At 46.7% G+C, this 16,285-nt stretch overlaps 1 protein-coding gene across 1 annotated transcript in view; it reads left to right on the forward strand.

The window, feature by feature from the left end:
* Positions 1–16,285, forward strand: part of PSMD10 (proteasome 26S subunit, non-ATPase 10) — a 60,163-nt gene that overhangs the window by 30,933 nt on the left and 12,945 nt on the right. The gene's annotated exons all lie outside the window — the stretch shown is intronic.

The raw sequence follows: 16,285 nt of genomic DNA on the forward strand, positions 1-16,285 counted from the left end.
GGAGAACAAGGCTTTGAACTGTTAAATGGCTCATCCAAGGATGCATGGGTGGCCCAGAGTCCAAAAAGGAATATGTACATCGAAAGGCTGAAATTCAAATTCAGGTTTCTTCAAACATGCAAAAAGAATTTAGATTCAGCTTCACTAAAGAAGCATGGAGGGATCTCAGATGCACATGGGAAGTTCTCACTGTCCTTCCCCAGGTCAGCCTAAAATGGGAGCTGCTTCTGTTTTCCAGTCATTTAGCTGTGGATGAGCCCGTTCTGAACATGAGCACAATCTACAGACCTATTTCAGTGATCGCCTGTGGCAGCTCCATAATACGCAGGAGGAGTCTGACCAGTCCTTTGCAAACGACAACAATTTTCAGGAATATGCAAAAAATGTTGCTGCCCTGCACTGCAAGTCAGCATGCAACCGCGTGATCCTGTGTCTCTACCGCAATATCAGCGTGTCTTCTAATTCCCTCTCATTTATTAACAGGAAAGTCCTTTCTCTGGCACTTGAGGCACCCTCAGCTAAGATATATTTTCTCCCTGTTATATTTACTTTTTGTCAATTAAGCCCCTGAAAGATGACAGAACTACATTCTGGAGGGTGAAATGCTCAGTCTGACCAGAGAACAGGAGCCAATACCACAGCTTCGGCACTAATATTGTGCCCATTTAAGCTTGGGACACAGGGCTGAGATTCCCAATTACAGAGCGGGTATGTCTCATAGCAAATGACTACAACCATCAGTCCTGTTTCGGAAAGGATGCTGAACACCAGTAACGTTCACTTTGGACTATTACCAGCCTGGGGCTCATTTCACACGGTCAAACCAGAAGCGTGACCCTAACGCTAATCTTCCAAGCTGTGCTGGGTTATTCTCCTGTGAAGGTAAGAGATGGTACCTGTCCGCTGCTGGGTTTGCTTCTAGCTCGCTGCTACTAGAGAGCAGCACTGCCTGTTCAAATGTCACCTTAGGAAAAGAACGGAACACAGAAAACAAAATCCGGTTCGGTCCGATGATGGCCAAGCTTAACTTACAGTGGGATGACAAGGAAGCTCTTGCTTCTTGCACCACTGGCCTTTGGCTAAGAGGCAAGAACAGCCCAGAGCGCTGCAACGGCAGCACTTACTTTGCCATAGGTGGAGCAAAGACTCTTATCTCGAGATAAAATGGAAGGAGCCAGTACCAGGAACTGTATGTTCACAGACTTTGTGACTCAAATCTGTGTACACTGAAACATATTCAGAAATGTTCCCTTCCAAGCAACTCCCTTGTATTCAGTCTATAAATAGAAGTGTCAGTCATTAACAGAACGAAGCCCAGAGGCACACCCAGAGCAAGGCAGCATTGCCCAGCCACGCACTGCCGTGATGTTTAGGGGTTGCTTCTGTTGGCCTGAAACCTAATTAAAAAACTTCCTGTAGAATTCCCTGTTTAACTTGACAAAGCTCAGCAACACATCAACTGCTTTGTGTTCCTGAAATATGCTAAATATGTGATTGTTCAAAGACACCAAACCCAGTGTAATGTGATTTATAAAACGCTCTAGTTCGGTATCACATCTGATTGCTAGGGATAAAAAGAAGTGTAATTAAAGATTCAAACAAGTACAGTAAAAGAACTGCTTTAAGGCTCTAAATCCATCATTAGGTTGACTTTCAAATGCACTTTACGGTTTGCTTGCTTATTGCCTAGCCTCATTTGTTGTCTGAAAAATATTTATAAGCTTTTGCTGGAGCGTTTGCTGCCTAAAAGTTAATTCATGAACTCACTGTTACTTTCAAGCTCACAAAGAGTGAAAGTCTGTAAAGGTACCAATAATATAAAATCTTCTGAGGAGAACACCGTGGCTTGTCACCTCAAAATAACTTGCTCAGAAATACAGCTAATCCTCTGTGTCCAATTCCTAGAACAAATACAGCTTATTATTAAAAATCACAATACCATTTCCTTGTAAAGGTGCTGGATGGGTCTGCTTTATATTGTCCCTTGTCTCACTCCAGGAAGAAGTATGTTTTTCATTTTAACCATTCAAAAACCAGGGTCCCCTAGAGCAAACTTTATCATTTTCCGCTGTTGGGGGTGAGGGGGAGTACTGAAATGGGATACACCAGCTCAGTGTTTGCCAGGAGATCAGGGGGCTGCCTGGCTAGGCACCAGCGCCTTGGGCTGGGTTTGGTGGGCTTGTACCTGGGCTCTCTGCTAGCCAGTGGCTTGGAGTGGGCTTCCTGGGCTTGGCAGAGCAGCGCGGACTCACGTGTCACATCTGGCTGTACTGCCTCCACAAGTCTGCGTCCTGAGAATGGCACAAAAACTGTTGGGTCGGTGTTGTGGCTGTATCTTCAGTGGGTTTGGCAGCCCTATACACACTTCCTTTCTGTCCTGCTAACCAGTTAGCAGCTTTATCCCCAGAGATAAACTTGCCCTTACTGTTAAGTAGTCATATCACATTATGCTTGAATTCCAGCTAGGTCTCCCATTCTCCACGTGGTTTGGAATAGCTCCTGTTTTGACAAGTGATCTGTCAAGGCAAGCGTTGGCAATTCAATAGGTGAGTCTGTGCCGAAGTCGGTCACCCAGGGTGCAGCTAGGGATGCTCATCAGTGCTGGGGTTTGTAGTTTTTCCCTTCAACTGAGTGAAACCCAGCGGCAATGTATAGAGAAAGCCATTCAAGCATGCAGCAGCATCGTTGTCAGAGTAAGTGTGGATTGCAGTGTTCTGGGGGGCCTGTCCTGGCTGGGGAGAGTCAGTCTGTCCTTGACAAGCCCGTGGCAGTTTTGGGAGGACGTAAGCACTTTTCACTGCCTGTCAGGGACAGCTATGTTGTTGGGTGCAGACAGGCATCACTCCAAAGCTCGCTGCACTCTGCATCCTCACCGGCATGCTCAGGAGTAACACCTGGGGAGCACTTCGACTGTGTATGAATTTTTATTTTATACATGACCACTAGTAAGCCCAGGTTGATCAGCACTGCTATCTCCCAGTTGGTGGCTGTGACATGACCCTAGGCTGCTCTGTAATTTGAAGGTACCCTGACTCCCTTCCCACATTCTTCCCACCACAGCCTTGTGCTCCCTGTTTCCCTGTTTCGGTACTACCCCACTGGCATTTCCAGCTCAACCCCACGATTTCTGTCTCACTCCTCAGAGAAGCAGTGGGCTGTGCAAGTCAGCTGGAGGCTGGAGGACTTCAGTGGAGAGGAAGGGGACTGAACTCCTCCCCCAGCACAATGTCCTGGGGACCGGACCCATCCGTGTCATGTAACTCACCCCCTAACACCCGGGCTGCCTTCATCACTGTTCTTGCTTCACTGATACTGCGCATAATGGCTCATTTGGCTTATGGCAGGGGTTACTGTAAAATTACACAGCTCTCCAGAGAAGGGCGCCTTCACACCATCACCTCCTGGCCTCAGCTGTCTGTGGAGGAGCGTTTGTAAAGAGCCTTTGTGCAGATAGAGTCTGGAAGTATTCAGGAAATATCAGATGCAAGGTACCCTTCCACATTTCTCCTCTTCCCAACCAAGGAGAGGCAGCAGGCTGCAAACTTTGAGCATGTTTTGGAGTCCACTGTGAACAAGCAGGTAGCTGAGCGAGACACAAACCCAAATCAAACCTGTCTTTTCATCGAAGGAAAATAGCGGTGTTGGCAGACACAGAACTTCCCCTGTGCATACAACTGTTCCTCTTCAAAAGGGAGCACAAGAAAAGGAGCTGTAACTGAAAAACAGTCATAAGAAAAGCTTGGAAATGGAAATAAACAAACAGGCTTCCAGTAGGCTGGGGGCTTAATGATGCAGAGAGAAAGGCTGCCTCAGGAACGCTAAGGAAATGTCCCCATCCCAGGTGATAACTGTGGAATCTAAGAGAATTTTCTCTCCCTGTAAAAGCTACAGAGGATAAATACTACCCAGCCACAAAAGCGCAGCCCCCTGCCAGACACCCTAGTAGGCACCTAAATGATCTTTATCGCCCAACATTGTTCCAGGTGGGTGACTCACTGTGCCAGTCTGCCCACAATATTTCCGCTGGTGCGAGGAAAATCACACCTGACGGGAGCAGGATGTGGGAGAGCAAAGAACTTTTCCCCCTACGCACTGATCCCAGCGATGCTGCTCGCCGAAGAGGGATGGCAAATCTGGTGCAGAGGGTGGCTTCGGGCCAGCAGTCAGTGCACGTTTGAAATGCCCGCCTGTGGGGCTGGCAATGTCTGAGCTGTTATTTTAATATTTCCCATATTTCTGGACTACTACAGTTGGGGTAGCTTGGACGTTTTAGGTTGCTCAAAAACGTGGCAATGCCACAAGTTCAGTGGGATTTTGTTAAAGGCATGCAAAACGCTAGACCTCTGCCATCTGATCTGGCCTGTTTGCAGACACAGCTGTAGGGAGTTTTCTTATCCTGTATCACCTGTAGGAAGCTGATGCCTGTTGCAGCTGAAGGCATTGGTTTGTGTGCAACACATTGCAATGGAACTCCAACACCTGTACCCACAGCGGTGTTTAGTCATCCAAGTCCCATGTGAAATCAGTGCAAGTGTAAGCACCTGGATAAATCTGTGGCCTTTTGGGTTGATGGTGACACTCCCCCTGTCCTCCCTGCTTTCTCTCCTGAGGAAAGCATAAAAAGCAGAGAAGCAGCTGCTCATGATGCTGCCTCAGACCTCCTGGGGATGCTGGTGTAGCATCTGTATAACCCTGGGACTGGGCAGCCTTGGATTGTACTGGCCTAGGATGATGTGAGTGCTGGAGAGAGTTTTTTTGCAGAAGCAGAGTGATGCTTTAGCAACAGTTGTGGTGGTAGTATAAATGGTTTCCCCCCCTCTCCTCGTTTAGCAGATGAGCTGTGCACCACGAGTGTCCTGGCTGATACAGGCTGAAGAAAGACTTTCTAACAAAAAGTGCAACCATCAAAGAATCCATTTATGCACTCTGGCTCAGGTGTCAAAACCAAAGCAAGCTCTTTGCTGCATGATAAATCACAGTAAAATGGTTCTATCTGTGTACAGTTGCTGTTCCCCTGAATTTGCATTGGCTGCGTAACCTTTTCATGGCTTATGATTAACTCTTGTTGTTATGTCTCTTTTTCCCCATTGTTCTTTTTCATGCAGTTTCAGAATCGAAAGCGAGGCAGGGGGGAGGAAAATTCACAGTGAGGATCTGGGAATTAAACTGTCAACCTTATTGGAGGGAAAGGTCCTTTTTCTGATCATCATTTTCATAGTTTAACAATTTCTGAAACTGTTAAGTGATATTGTGCCTTGAGTTTGGCGGCCTTTTTTGTACTTGTCTAAAATGAAAAATGCTTTCAGCTTAAGGGTGCATTTATATATATATGTATATAAGTATAATTTATATGGTGTGTTCTTGCCTTAACAGGTATGATAATGTAATTTTAGGATTACTGTGCCAAATTAAAACCTGGCATAGCATTCATGCAATTGCACTGAACTCTGTGCTTTCCACCTGCTTCTACATCTCTGAAATGGAGGGTTTAGCTGAATAGATGTTAAAACAATGTTAGTGTTTGGTGCTTTTCAGACACACCCAATTCATGCTGTCAAATGAATACAAGGCAATCTCATTCTTCATTTTAAAAAACAGCTAGTTTTTAATTCGCGCTGTTTCAAGGAAAGCTTGGACATAGAGACCTCAGCATCTGTCTCCTCCAAGTAGGGAGGAATTGCTAAAATTCTCTTTGCTTTTGACATGCTCCAGTTTAGGAGAGAGACTAAAGCAGCCTGTGGTGTCTGAGCATTGCTTTGCCTGCCTGACTTTCACCTGGGTCCTAATCTTTTTCGTTTTACTTGACATAACTGGTCCCCAGAGGGAATTGAAGTCTCTGGGAAAAGCTGTTCCCACGTCCAGGCTCTGCAACTTGGCTCCCTCTGAAGTAGCCTAAATTCCGTGAGACTGCATGCCCTTTTTCTTGTGGAGGTGGAATAATAATTGTATATGCTGTTAATTAATGGTTATATAGCTCGCTTTCCCTCAGCTGCCCTTCTCCTGGTGTGTGTGCTGCGGGGTCCCTGGTGGTGGCTGCAGCCTGGCTGTGCCCGCCAGCATCCAGCTTCCCACTGCTGCTCCGGCACCGGTCCTCGCGGTGGGGTGCGGTGGGGTGTTTTCCTTGGGAGACTCTGGATTCCACGAAGCTGGGAAATGCTTGGGAAATCCTGCGGTACATTAAGGTGAGCAAGCGAATGCAAAGTGAACTGAGTGACTGCTTGCTTAGTGCCTGGTTTTGATGAGACTTTTCCTACTGATTCCCAGGAGTTTAGTACTGAGAGAAGTTTACTTGTTTAGTGACTTTTAATTTTTAGGAAGAGTGATATGGCGCTTCCTATCCTCCTTTGTTAATAATATCATTAGAGTTATCTTAATTATTTTAATTTCACTGAGTCTGGCAGTGTAATGGTGGGATGTGATGAAGTTGTTGAGCAAAGGATCAGCTATCCTGAATAAAAAACAGTGCAGAAGACCAGCTGAGACAAACCCCCACACGTTTTTTTGTCATGCCTTCGATTTGCTTGTGGCAGGCAACCAGGGTTATTTGTCAGCTTAGCGGGACTCAGATCCTCAAGCCCAGCAGTTTTGTTGCACACCGTGTATTAGCAGTTCGAATTCTTTGGAAGCGCTTGTTATCCTTCGGTGATCAAGTAGGCACTGAGCTTGCAAGCTGGAGGAAAGTAATGGAAATGAAAACTGTCAGCAGACCGTACATCATGGGAGCAGCTGGGAAAGCAATCACTCAGATGACTTCATCTGAAAAACACATGAATCTTAATAGTGTGTAGGGTGTAACCTTTGAAGAACAACTGTCTAATCCAGTTGTACACAGCAATTTGATTCAAATGAGCTGATAAAAGCAGTGGGGCAGCCTGGCCTGGCACGGTTACATCCCTGTCATGCCTTCACTCGCAGCAGCAGGGTTTCGCAGCTGTACAAACATGTCCCGTTGGTGGAGAAACCGCTGATCTGTGGCCAGTAGCAGTGGCACGCTGCACACCAGCCCTTCCCCACAGTCCGGCTCCCTTGGGGAGGAGCATGCTTGGTTCATGCCGCCTACAACTAGGCTGCATCCTGCACATTTGCTGTGCGTGGCCATGTCCTTGCTCCCACGTCGCGGCTGGCTTCCCCTGAGCCGGGCTGATGGGTGCTGCAGAGCCCTGGGCACCGTGTGGTGCCAACACGTGAGGTCCTGTGCCCGTGGGCACCCAGGGTGCTGTATACCAGCCCCACTCCAGCAGGCATCTCCGCTCGCTGCCTAGGCTCCTCCTCACCTGTGCAGCTTCAGAGCGCTCGGCTTGCTGCAACGATCTTGATTTATAAACTACTCTGTAATTCCCAGGTTCTCACAGGGAAAAAGGAAAAAGCCGCAGGCTTGTATGGACATCCCCAAAGAATCAAACTGCTTTGTAAAATTACCAGAAGTGGGGCTCTTTGCTCTTTTCCTCCCCAAACGCTGAGTATTGCTTCTGTGCCAGAGATGATGTAAAACTCCAACTGGGTGGCCTTTCCTATCATGTTCAGTAAGTAAAGTGATACGTTCTTGGAGCCTGTACGAAGTGCTGAAACTCTTCCAATTCTATAAGCAGGCAGCCCCCAGAAAGAAATAATGGCTTAAAACCCAGTTAAGGGACTTCTCTATCGGCACCACTGATGTCACTGGTATTGAATTAGTGTTAGCTTTTCATTCTGCCCTTTTTCATTCTGCAGGTTAATGTCATGTGTCCATCTGGGACTGTTCCATTCAGCATCCGTCACGGTCACTATCTTTGCATCTGTAGAAAAAGTTGCTTTCAGTTCACTGTGATTTTGGTTGACAACTGACCTGTAGCAGATGGATTAGAGTGGTTGTATATTGCTACTAGTAATTACATGTAATTAAAGTGCCTTCCTGGGACAGCAAGACCCTGACCTTGCAAATGATCATTTGCAGCCTTGATTTTTGTCCGGTGGCGTCAGTGAGACTGCTGGGGCGTTGAAGTCAGCCACATGCACGTGGCTGTGGAAGCGGGGCTGAGGACTGGGAGAGAGGAGGACGGCGCTGAGCACACGTGCTGTAGCAAGCTGCTGTTTATCCTCTGTGTTTCATCATGATAATAAGTCGCATAGGGGAGATGTTGACCTAAGGTGCACCAGGATTGTCAAATTTATCACAAACCATGTAATAATGAGTGTTTTCCCCTAAATCCCTACCTCTGGGTGTGGTGGTGGTGAACAATGACATGAAAGGTCAGTTTATATTTGCTCTTTGTTTAAGGAAAGGCTGTTTCTATCCTTTTGGTTGCATGGAAAAATCTTTAAATTGTTCTAAATATACCCTAAAAGAGCAAAAACCATAAAGCAGATCAATTACATACATAATCTTTATATTTTTAAAAAAGTATGGCCCTACCGAAGCACACAGTTACAGTGAATATGTCATTGTATGACTTTAGAAGGGATTAAAAACTATTAGCAGCTTCTTGCAGTTTAGACTTTAAAGCCAGGCTTTAAAGACAATGGCTCTTCCTGATTTTTCTACTTTGACATTGTATTAACAATAATAATAGTAGTAGTAATATAGCTGATAATTTCTAGAAAGACATTTATTTGAATAATATAATCTCTCCTGCAGTTCAAACGCCATTCACAGGCTACTTGCATTTTTGCAAATGTTTCCTTTTGTAGAACTCAAACTGAACAAAGGGATAAGCATAAATAGTGTAGGAGTTCATCACAAGGGCTGAATCTTGACGATTAAAAAGACTTGTTTAATTGTGATTGAGCACAAATCCACGTGACATGTTTTATATGCCTTAACTGTGTTATCCCTTGTTGTAGCAGCTTAATTTGCTCTTCCAAAAAACATCAGCAAATCTTTCCTGTTTCCTTAGAAAATGCTATTTTTGCGATCTCATTCCTGTAAGCAAACTCATTTTGTGCAGTAGTCCCTCAAGGCAAATATAGCAAAAGCAATACTTCCTTTAAGCAAATACCAGCACAATGCATTTAAACTTTTTCTTATATGTTAATAATGCAAAATTCTGGCAGAGTCCTGGTTTATTCCATGCACATTAAATAAACTGCCTCTTTTGATATCTTTTTTTTTTTTCAATTCAAAAGCTTTGTGTACATTAGTGACTTAAAACCTCGTTGTGCCCTTTTGAGATGGGAATGCAGGCAGGTGAGCGTTTCAGCCTTGCTTGAACTGGTGGAGGGAGCAAGGGAGGAGAGGAAGCGATACGTGTTCTGTCCTAAGGGGACATGAAAAAAGTTCTCGTGATTTCTGGTAATGAGAAATCATCTTCAAGCTAATGTTCCTTTTTCCTTTTTAAAATGATACTTAACAATTCTCCCTTTTGTTCTGACTGCTTATCAAGGCACTAAATACCAAATGTGTTTTGCCCTTTAAAATTCTAGCTATAAGCAGTTTTGAAACCCAGTTGCTTTGAGTAGGAGTTCTTGTGCTGACGTCTGGCGGTTCAGTGGGACTTCTTTCAAGGCAGGCGTTTACTTACAGTACTTAAAATCTACTGAGAAAATATGGACTTTTAGTTCAAAAGGAGTATGTCAGTAAGGGTCTGATGCAAAGCCCTGTACAATCCATAGAAATGGCCCTAAGTGAGAGACTAGCTGAAAGCATGGATACTGGTAAAGAACCCATCTTGAACATACCAGCTTTCACAACATCCCAAGTCTGTGCCCATTTTGGGGACAGTTAGTCCTTAGGATGTGGTGTGTAAGATCAAACTGGAGATGATGCACAGGCATAGCTGAAATTTTGAGTTTTGCCTGCGGTATATTTATTCTGAATAGGCTATGTTACATATGCATGTTATAGGGGTCAAAAAAAAGAAATTCCAGAGCTGACCATGTGCAGTGCTGATCGGGACAAGGAGTTTTGTGCACCTGAAATGTTTGTGTGCCGAGTCTTGCGCTGGAGCAGAGCACAGTTCCATACTGCTAAGCAGCACTTCTGCGTAGATTTCCTATTTTACATGACAGATCCATGAACAAACCCGGCCTCTGCTTCTCTGGCAGGTCGGAGCGTGGGTCGGAGCGGCCTGCCTCTCTGGGATGCTGCCCTGGCTGAGCTTTCCCCCAGAGGCATGGCGACAGGCTGTGCAGTGCTGCTGGTAAAGCAGCATCTGTGGGGAAGGTTGTGCCACTGTAGGTGATTCTGTCCTTTTGTTCACTGGAGTTTGTTTGCTTGCAGGCTAATGTAGCTGCAGACATTCTCATTAAGTGGAGAAACATTTGCTCCTGTTTTTGTGTCTGGCGTACAGCTTCACCTCTGTGTTATCTTCCGTTGTGTGGTACCTCACCACAGGGTAGCCTTTACTTACACCCTGTCAGAACCAAAGAGAAATCCAGTTTTAAAATGTGTTATGGACTGCAAGAGGGCAGTAAACTCAATAATATGAAAGAAGAATTATTGTTTGCTTGCTTTTAAAAGCATGCCAGGATGTGTTTCCAACAGGAGAGAGTGTATTATTTCCTTTTACAACATAGTGCATTTGTAAAACCAGTTAGCAGTGAACATGTATTTCTGAGGGTTTCCTGCTGATGTGAAGGGAGCATGCAGAGGGCAGGGGTTGGACAGTGTGCGGGAAGGGTATCAGGTCATTTAACCATCAACAGCACTTTTCTGTCTGAAAATGGTAAACCTTTGCGAATTGTCTCTCTTTGAGAAGTCACCTTCTGCTGCGTGTTGTCAGCTGCTGTAAGCTAGGTTACTGCATCTCTTGGAAGCCAGAGAACAGCGCGCTCAGGATGCTTTTTGCCATAGGCACCATATGTCTAGCCTGAACCTTCAGTTCAGCACAGCAAACCTGGAACGACAGTGGTGGGCAGAGAAGCTGCATAGCATTTCCTTCTCTGTGATGGTTTCACTCTGTTGTAGCGCTGCCCTCAACCTAAACACATATGGCCACAAATATATGTATTGCAACCAGAGCAGTATGTATCAGTATACAATCAATGCTGTTTTATCTCATGCACGTGTAAACTCTCACTTGTTTCCTATACTAACACTGATCAATGCAAGTCTTGACACATGTTTGGAAATTTCACGCTTGTAGGTCAGTTTTCCAGAAGGATTTTCCCTGTGCCAGACAGGTTTTGCATGGGTACTTGGCTTTCTGGCCACTAGCATGAAGTAAGCCTTAAAACCCACCGGTGGTCTCAGAGGATTCTGGTTTGGGATCAGACTCCACTCTCCTCATTTCGAAGCAGGACTCCTGGCCATGTTGTCTCAGTTCCTTTTGTAGTTGGTGAAAGAAGATGAGACATCTCAGGAAGGAGGTCCACACTCTTCCTCACCTGCTGTAGGATGGAGTGATTCATCTCTACAGGTACCTGTGTTCCCCCAGTTCTCCAGGGAAACCTCACCTCTAGGAACCAGCTCTTCCCACTACAGATAGGAGTCTGGACCATGGCCCCGTAACTGGGTGCAGACTCAAGCCCCTGCTGATGCTCGAGCCATGGGTGGCTGCGTGTGCTTTGCCATCCCACTCTGTCACTGGTAGCCAGGATGAATGTAGCCCTGTGAAAGCTGTTGGCTTTGCTGTAAGCAGTTAGTAACATCTTTCCCATGACTTGGGCCACATGATTTGTAAGCCTCAGAAAGTTCTCTGAAACAGGAGCCAATTTCTCTTTTAAAACTGTTATTACATTGAAAAAAAAAAAATCTTACAATGCTAGCAGTGCTGAGCAAGCTAGTATCAAAAATCTTTCATAGTTCTCACTGCCAACCAATACAGATTTATACCTTACAGTGGAAAAGACACACAGCCTCGGTTTTTGATTAAAACAGCTCAGCTTTTTACCAGTAAAAACTGAGGTCCACAGTGCCAAACAAAACAAGGCCAGGTCCTTAGCTGGTTTAAACTGCATGAGCTCCATGTAGCTTCAGTTGACCTGCACTGAATTTTACTTACTGGATTTTGGCTGTTAGATGACTTTCCTTCTCTAACCAAGCAAGACATAGAGCAGGCTTGCAAGGGACGTGTCTAAAGACAGATTGCTATTCTGCATCTGTTCAGTCCTAGATTCACAGTTTCTGCAGATGTGAGTAGGATCCTGCTCATATGCAGATTTATTGGGATTTTTTGTCATTTGGAGTCTGCGTTTATGGCTTGCTAGTGGAGCATTTGCAGTAATGGACAGGGGATTTTTATCTGTTTCTTTATTCTGGCATGCTGTAAACTAAAATCTTAACGCCCAGCAAACAAAACTGAGGCAGTTTGTTCTCAGTATATTTTTGTGACAAGACAGTGGGAAGTAAATGTCGTCTACAAGCACCATGTTCTTCCCTTGGTGCTCCCAGTAGTTTTAGCACTCAGTTATGTAGGTGGGGAGGAAAGTTAGAGAGGGAGACCCACTGGGGCAGCAAAAATTTGAATGAAACCCCCAGTGAAACAGTTGCTGGTGATTTTGTCATTCTTCCACATTTAGGTTCCTTTAACACTGCGCCGAATCGTGAAGAAACGCCAAGAGCATTAATCACACTGCTATATACGTTTCAGCTATCTTTTGGCAGCCTTTTGAAAGTCACAGCTAAAAATACTGAAAACACTGTAGCCTTAATGGGATTTGAGTTAAGAGAAAAAAGGATATCAGGGAAGGAAAAAGGCTGAGAACAACGAGTTGTGTTACGGCTGTACTTATTGAGGTCCCAACGTAGGCAAGATAACAAAAGGGCTGTTCATCCAAGCTAAAGGCGCACCTGATCTAAGGAGGAGTCACTGATGGCACTCTGAAAAGGTGTGTAGGTTTTGAGGGAATTTTCTGCATTACTGGAATATGAATGAACAAACAAATATGAATGAAAAAAATGTGGTGGGTTGAGCTTGGCTGGAGACCAGGTGCCCACCAAGCCGCTCTTTCACTCCTCTTCCTCAGCAGGATGCAGTGGGGTGGGGTGGGGGGAGAGAGAATATAAGGTGGAAAAAAACTCATGAGCCAAGACAGAGGCAGTCTAACAAAGCAAAAGCAAGGGCCACGTGTGGAAGCAAAGGAAAACAAAAGATTTAATTCGCTACTTCCCATCAGCAGGTGATGTTTGGCCACTTCCCAGGAAGCGGGGCTTCAGTACGTGTACTGGTGGCTCTGGAAAACAAATGTAATAATGAATGCTCCCCGCCTTCCCTGCCTCCTCCTTTCTCTTAGCTTTTACTGCTAAGCAGACATCATATGGTATGGAATATCCCTTTGGTCACCTTGGGTCAACTGTCCTGGCTGTGTCCCCTCCTGAGATCTCGCCCACCCCAGCCCAGGGGTGAGGGGGGGAGGCTGGAGAGATGCCTTGATGCTGTGGAGCACTGCTCAGCAGCAGCCAAAACACTGCTGTGTTGTCAACACCTCTGTAGCTACCAATGCACAGGCTGTGAGGGCTGCCAGGGGGAAAATTAACTCCATCCCAGCCAGACCCAATACACTTTGTCACTTCAACCATGGTGCAAGGGGAGGAAATGCCCCCAGAGACAGGTCCCTGGCAGAGCAGTAAAGCCTAAGGGTTATTGCAGAAGCACTGGTGTCTTGGGGCAAGCCCAAGGCTGTTTTAAAATCTACTGAGGGCTTAAGCGGCTCCAAGTCACTCCTCCCTGCTTTCCTGTCTGGGCTGGCCACTCCAGGGCAATGTGGAATCCTTGACCTTACTCACAGAGCCAGAAACACTGGTCCAGCTCAAGGATGTCTGGTCTCCTTTCCCAGGCACAGAGGTTTATGTACTTGGGCAGTAGCATCCTTAATGCACATCATCAGGCCTGCATGTGGGCCATTAGCAAAGTGCCAGCTGATGGCAAGAGATGCTCAGTGACTTGTAAGGGCAGGCAGCGATCAGCATCTGCCAGACTCAAAACACTTCCCAGTATTTTAAGCTTAATAGCCCAAACCTTAGACTTGAATCAGCAGTTCATTTTAGGATACAGACCATAAAAGCTTAAATAGAGATCAGCAAGTATATCCAATTTTTTTCCCACCTCTGCCTACTATTTCAGTGTTTTACGTGGCTTCTGCCAGTTGTTCTCATGAAGACATTAAAAGACTGAAAGTTGAGAAAAGCATAGGAGTAGCTGGCTGCAGTAATGAAATGCATTTCTTTGCTGATTTTAAAGGCTTTTGTAAAATTGTCCCCATATGACTGTATTTACTTCCAAGTCACATTTTTCTCTATCACTGAACAGGACTGGCCAGAAATAAAACCTTAATTAAGCTGTTGTTCCTTCCTGCACCTGATGCAGAAGCAGTGATTCTTCAGCACCCAGAAATTCAGACTCATAGTGATGTTTGGACACTTTGTATGTCTGTCACTTCTGAAGTTTGCTGCATGCTGTAGGGTGGTTATTTTACACTCGTTATTAGGCATAGGCTATAATGGCCTGGGTTTAAGGTACCGAGATTAAGATGTGAAAGCACAGGCTGTAAATCCAAGCAATATTGTACCTATTGAATCATTATATCAGAATTCTTGCTGCAGTTGCAGAATCCAGTGTGCACTGATTAATTTGATGCTGAAACCCCAAGATGGATTCTGAGCATCCGAGCCAAGTTACAGTAATAACACGGTGCTCTTACTGATCTCGGAAGGCTTTAGTGTTATTGCCATTGACTGGAGCTGAGATATAGAAAAGTTAAGTAATTTCTATGGCACAACGTAAAGTTGATGGTAGGGTCAGGAGTAAGACGGGTTATTTGCCTTCAAAGCCAGTGCTCCGTTTTATAGCTCAGAGGCACCATTGAAAAGAGTCAGCGGAGGAGCTGAAGGCGATTGGCAGCGCTGTCTCCGTTCCCTCCGTTCTCAGCGTACCAGAGCTGGAGGAAATGCACAGCTGGCACTAAACTTATCTCAGCTGAGATCATCAGAGTGATTCTGGTTTGCTGCAGCTGGAAACCAGCACTTACAGCAGCAAAGCAAATACTCCAGTGCAAATATTCCCATGTCCTGAACTTTTAACGTCCTTCTTTTCAAAAAAGTACCATAATCCCATTGCAGAGGCACTTGAGGATCACCCAGGAGCAGCATGTCGTTGGGCAGACCAGCAGGTTTTGTCTCAGGGCCAGGACCTGTGAACAGGGCTGTTGTGCTGCTGGGGACAACCTGGACTGGGGGCGAGGTGTGTCACCTGGCATCCTGCATCTCCCTGGTTTTAAAGCAGGGACAGACATGGAAAAGAGTTTGTGTGTAGCAGGCAAACTCTTAGGAACTGAGTGCCTGTGGGAGAGCGTGACTAGTCTTGCTTTAGCCTTATCTGTTGTAGAAGATGAAAACTGTGGGAGTTGCATGTCTGCAGCCGGTCAGGACAGCGCGTCCTGCGAGTAGCTGCACCCTGCTCTTGGTGCCATTGTCTCACCTGGGTGCTAAATTCTCTTGTGGCTACACTGCTTGTTCTCCTAACGTGGCACCGGCGCATTGTAGACCATCCCAACCCCAACAAGCAAGGTAAAGGCATTGCCCAGGTCTCCTGGAGCCTCCCGATTTCTCCTCCCTGCCGAAGATCTGTGTCTGTACCTTCTGCCTCCCTCCTTGGTGGCTGTGCCTTGAGCCCTGGTATCTGCCTGAGGGGCATCGCGGCTCTAGACTGCCTTGAAAAGGAATACAGCAGGGATGTCGGAATCCCAGCAAACTGGAATTGGTGGGAATGTACCTTCAAATCCTAACTCACAGCTTAATTTTTGCTGGCTCAGATTTGAACGGGGGCTTGGGGGGGGGGTTCGCTCGTTGTTAACTACCCCAGGTGGAGACTGGACAGCCCCAGCACCCCTCCCCGTTACCCCGCAGGCGCGGACCGGGGGCAGAGGGACAGGTTTTGTTCCAGCAGCCGGTGACCCTGCCATCCCAAGGGGAGCCAGCGGGAGCCACCGGCGGTGCCACCGCACTGCTCTGCGTGCTGCAGCTGTGGGGCTGCCATGGGGCTGCCCCACAGCTGGGGCCAGGGCGGGCAGCGCTGCTGCCTACACCTGCTCTCCTGACAGCTTACACCTGCTGTAACGCCTTACACCTCCCCTTTCTGGGGCTGGTCCTGTCCTGGCTGCGCCGAGGGTGGCACTAGTTCCCTCGACTTTACAAACCGAAATATAACATCAGGGAAATGGAAAGGGCCCCCGGCCTGCCCCCTCACCCAAGCTGGCCCCGTCGCACCTGCCCCCAGTCCCCGCTAACCGGCCTGCCCCGCCCGCCCCGACTCCCGCGCTCGCCGCTCCTGACTCCGGACCGGGTTTTCCGTGCTGCCGCCGCCCGGGGTGGGCACGGCCCCGCCCCGCCCCGCCCTGCCGCGGCCCCGCCCCCGCGGAGCTGGCCCCGCCC

This window comes from Falco rusticolus, chromosome 14, assembly GCF_015220075.1.
Source record: "Falco rusticolus isolate bFalRus1 chromosome 14, bFalRus1.pri, whole genome shotgun sequence".
Lineage (NCBI taxonomy): Eukaryota > Metazoa > Chordata > Aves > Falconiformes > Falconidae > Falco > Falco rusticolus.